The 5358-nt window shown below is 38.8% G+C and overlaps 1 long non-coding RNA gene across 1 annotated transcript; it reads right to left on the reverse strand.

The window, feature by feature from the left end:
• Window positions 1–2704: 2704 nt before the first annotated feature.
• On the reverse strand, window positions 2705–4587 carry LOC138956355 (uncharacterized). The gene is made up of 2 exons (XR_011452623.1): window positions 3669–4587; window positions 2705–3309 (listed from the first exon to the last, which is right to left on the reverse strand). It is a non-coding gene; the product is annotated as an uncharacterized lncRNA (long non-coding RNA).
• Window positions 4588–5358: the final 771 nt, after the last annotated feature.

Raw genomic sequence — 5358 nt, forward strand, 5'->3', positions numbered from 1 at the left:
AAAAACGACTCTTAACGGCGGGCGCAATTCGCGGTGGGATAGAACTGCCGTGCGGCTAATAGAAGAGCCAGCCAGCCAGCGACACCGGGTTCGGTCTATTTTTTTAAAAATTCTTGTTTACTATTGTTTATTATGAACGTTTTAATATTTTATTTTACTCTAATAATTTTATTAATTGTGTAAAATAAATACATTTTTTTTTTTTAAATCCAAGTGATCCAGGTTCGATTCCCGGCAAATGCGGTCTATTTTGTTTTTTTTTTTTTAAATTCTTGTTTACTATTGTTTAATATGAACGTTTTAATGTTTTATTTTACTCTAATAAATTTTTTAATTGTGTAAAATAAAAAACGCTGGTGCTGGACCCGAGTACTCTTCAGACTGGCTCGCTCCCCCAGTATGAAATTTTTTGTCTTGAGCACGTGGATTTAAAAAAAACAACAATTTTTTTTAATTTATTTTACACAATTAAAAAAATTATTAGACTAAAATAAAACATTAAGAAGTTCATAATAAACAATAGTAAACAAGAATTTTAAAAAAAAATAAAAATAGACCACCCATGCCGGGAATCGAACCCAGATCACTTTGGCCATAGGCGGACGTGCTTTCGTCTTGTGCACGTGGATTTAAAAAAAAAAAATAATAATTTTATTTATTTTACACAATTAAAAAAAACTATTGGAGTAAAATAAAACATTAAAACGTTCATAATAAACAATAGTAAACAAGAATTAAAAACAAAAACAATAGACCGCCCATGCCGGGAATCGATCCCGGATCACTTTGGCCATAGGCGGACGTGATTCGCACCAGCTAGCTGGCTGTTCCATTAGCTGCACGGCAGTTGTACTCCCACCGCAAAAACTCCCCCCGTTAAGAGTCGCTTTTGTGATTTATTTCGCATTTAGGTCCCAGGTAACATTATGAAGTTTTAATACGATCAATCGGACCTATTATCAAGTTAGTGTATCAACTTTTGAACGAACTGCGCCCAGTAGTTTCCCAGCAATAAGCTGTTAAGTCGAGACAGACAGACAGACAGATACACAGACACACAATTAAAGTCTGCAGGACCCTCCTACTGCGTACTCGGGGATAAATTAAAAAAAATAAAATTTTTAATCCACGCACACAAGACAAAAACTTTCATACTGGGGGGCCAGTCTGAAGAGTACTCGGGTCCAGCGCGAGCGTTTTTTTTATTACAACCAAGCTGAAATGCAATACCGAAGTCCAGCCTTCGTCGAAGATTGCTTTACAAAAATTTCAATCAATTTGATTGAAAAATGAGGGTGTGAATGCCTAGCAAACGCCTCACCCCCCCCCCCCCCCCCCCCCCGCCCCTCCCCCCCTCCGCACAGATTTCGAGTAAAAGTAGGGGGTGGGCGTTCGCTTGGTAAACACCCCTTTGCAAGATAAAGTGTCATCACATTTTCACGAGAGAAAAAATGATACAACCATATGATTTATGCAATTTTAATGAAAAATAAACTGAACACGCTGTTCTTGTACACAAATAAAGATCAACGATTTGTGATAAAAAAAACAAGTCGCGTAAGGAGAAAATACAATATTTAGTCAAGTAGCTGTCGAACTCACAGAATGAAACTGAACGCAATGCCATTTTTCAGCAAGACCGTATACTCGTAGCATCGTCTGTCCACCGCTCATGGCAAAGGCAGTGAAATTGACAAGAAGAGCGGGGTAGTAGTTGCGCTAAGAAGGATAGCACGCTTTTCTGTACCTCTCTTTGTTTTAACTTTCTGAGCGTGTTTTTAATCCAAACATATCATATCTATATGTTTTTGGAATCAGGTACCGACAAGGAATAAGATGAAAGTGCTTTTAAATTGATTTGGACAATTTAATTTTGATAATAATTTTTATATATTTAATTTTCAGAGCTTGTTTTTAATCCGAATATAACATATTTATATGTTTTTGGAATCAGCAAATGATGGAGAATAAGATAAACGTAAATTTGGATCGTTTTATAACCTTTTTTTTTTTTTTACAATTTTCAGATTTTTAATGACCAAAGTCATTAATTAATTTTTAGGCCACCAAGCTGAAATGCAATACCGAAGTCCGGGCTTTGTCGAAGATTACTTGACCAAAATTTCAACCAATTTGGTTGAAAAATGAGGGCGTGACAGTGCCGCCTCAACTTTCACGAAAAGCCGGATATGACGTCATCAAAGTCATTTATCCAAAAAATGAAAAAAACGTTCGGGGATTTCATACCCAGGAACTCTCATGTCAAATTTCATAAAGATCGGTCCAGTAGTTTAGTCTGAATCGCTCTACACACACACACAGACACACACACACAGACACACACACACACACGCACATACACCACGACCCTCGTTTCGATTCCCCCTCGATGTTAAAATATTTAGTCAAAACTTGACTAAATACAAGTCGCGTAAGGCCAAAATACAATATTTAGTCAAGTAGCTGTCGAACTCACAGAATGAAACTGAACGCAATGCCATTTTTCAGCAAGACCGTATACTCGTAGCATCGTCAGTCCACCGCTCATGGCAAAGGCAGTGAAATTGACAAGAAGAGTTGCTTTTCTGTACCTCTCTTTGTTTTAACTTTCTGTCACGAAGTGGTTTGCATGTGAATTTAATGTACGTGTTCTGCCCTATTGCACTGTCTCTACCCTTTCACACCAAACACTTCAAAAACAGACTTTGGGAGGATGCAGGCTCATTATTTCCTCAACCAAAAAAACAACATACTTCTTCACTTTAAATACATCAATACGAAACAACTTTCCGACACACAGTTCGCACAATCTTCCAGCTTTCACTCAAGGCATGTAAATACATATTATAACAATACTTTCTCAAATATAGATTAACGCACACAAGAAGGTACCAACAGACACTCACGAGTTCGTATCACGGCTCACTGCATGTCGCCAGTTCACTTACTTGTCTCGCTGAATCCTCGTAGAATAATGAATTCAGATGCCAACACACAGAGATGCTAACACACACCTTTCGCTGAAGATGCCAACACACACCTTTCACTGAAGATGCCAACCCACACCTTTCACTGAAGATGCCAACACACCTCTCACTGAAGATGCCAACACACACCTTCCAGGTTTCTCCCCGAGAAACCCTTCCGCCCGTAGCGGAAACAACCGTCGTCAGCTACGACCGGTATCGATGAAGACTCCACTCGTCTAGTCATCTGCGCCGAGGTGGTCCCTTGCTTCCACCGTCGTCTAGCGCTTCTCCCGTGTAAGGACCCTCCCTTATACGCCATGGAAATCCCTCATGGAAACTCCTAAAGAATTTAACCAAGTCTTAATACAACATTCTCTAAAACCATCTCTTCTTCCAACCGTTCATGTACCACTCATACATTCTCGTTCATTCCACTTTCACATTCCGTCCACATTCAATATCCAAACTAATACTTAATCTATGAATAACACTCCCCATACAAAGCATGACCGTCTTAAACATAACATAAATGCGTAGCAATTATGTTCAAGAAATTCCCCATGAAAAACCGTGATACAATTACATCAAGAATTCTCTCAACGCTTCACACTAAGATTGGGTGCACTTTATATACACTAACCTTTACGCTCCAGCTATGTATTCCAACGTCAATAATATACAACATAGTAAATCATTTACCTTAAGAGACCCGTCTCTTGAAAGAGTACTTGTTCCCAGAACAAGTCTGACACACGCTGAACAACCTTCCCGGTTGAAAATCTCAAACGCTGTGACGTTATTTACCTCAGACCAGCTACATGTCTCAAACACAGCTCACATCAAGCTAAGCCAGTTTTGCGTGCAACACCCGAAACACGTGAATAACGCCAGTCCGGTCAGCTACCATCGCCTGTACAACATTTAGGGAGGTTAAAAACACGACGTGGTTTCACCTCACAAATATGCTACTCACATCTTTGTGACACTTTCTGAGCGTGTTTTTAATCCAAACATATCATATCTATATGTTTTTGGAATCAGGAACCGACAAGGAATAAGATGAAAGTGTTTTTAAATTGATTTGGACAATTTAATTTTGATAATAATTTTTATATATTTAATTTTCAGAGCTTGTTTTTAATCCAAATATAACATATTTATATGTTTTTGGAATCAGCAAATGATGGAGAATAAGATGAACGTAAATTTGGATCGCTTTATAAATTTTTTTTTTTTTTTTTACAATTTTCAGATTTTTAATGACCAAAGTCATAAATTAATTTTTAAGCCACCAAGCTGAAATGCAATACCGAAGTCCGGGCTTCGTCGAAGATTACTTGACCAAAATTTCAACCAATTTGGTTGAAAAATGAGGGCGTGACAGTGCCGCCTCAACTTTCACGAAAAGCCGGATATGACGTCATCAAAGACATTTATCAAAAAAATGAAAAAAAAGTTCGGGGATTTTATACCCAGGAACTCTCATGTCAAATTTCATAAAGATCGGTCCAGTAGTTTAGTCTGAATCGCTCTACACACACACACGCACAGACAGACAGACAGACAGACAGACAGACACACACACACACACACAGACACACATACACCACGAACTTCGTCTCGATTCCCCCTCCATGTTAAAGCATTTAGTCAAAACTTGACTAAATGTAACAAGAGGCGAAGCCATCAAGGCTCACGTAAGAAATCGACAAACAGTAACACACACACACACACACACACACACACACACACACACACACACACACACACACACACACACACACACACACACACACACACACAGAAAGAGCATAGGTGAAACTGTGCAAGAAAGCGAGACACTAGATCTAGCAAAGTGTTGTTGGAACTACTCACTGAGTCTTCCTACCGCTACGGACAATAAACTACCTCTGTGACGACGATCCTCTGTGACGACGATCACTGATGATGACCACGCTTGTCACGACTTCTACCACATATCTCCCTACTGCTGCTTTAACTGTGTCTACTACTACTACTATTGCTTTTACTGTTACTACTACAACTGAATGCTGCTGCTGCTGCTACTACTACTACTACTACTATTACTACTACTACTTTTTCTTCTTATGCCTCTGCTACTACTACTACTACAATTACTATTACTACTACTAAATGCCTAGCAAACGCCCGCACCCCCCTCCCCCCCCCTCCGCACAGATTTCGAGTAAAAGTAGGGGGTGGGCGTTCGCTAGGTATACACCCCTTTGCAAGATAAAGTGTCATCACATTTTCACGAGAGAAAAAAAAGTGATACAACCATATGATTTATGCAATTTTAATGAAAAATAAACACGCCGTTTTTGTACACAAATAAAGATCAACGATCTGTGATAAAAATTTAAAAAAA

The sequence above is a fragment of the Littorina saxatilis genome, unplaced genomic scaffold (genome assembly GCF_037325665.1).
Source record: "Littorina saxatilis isolate snail1 unplaced genomic scaffold, US_GU_Lsax_2.0 scaffold_768, whole genome shotgun sequence".
Taxonomy (NCBI): domain Eukaryota; kingdom Metazoa; phylum Mollusca; class Gastropoda; order Littorinimorpha; family Littorinidae; genus Littorina; species Littorina saxatilis.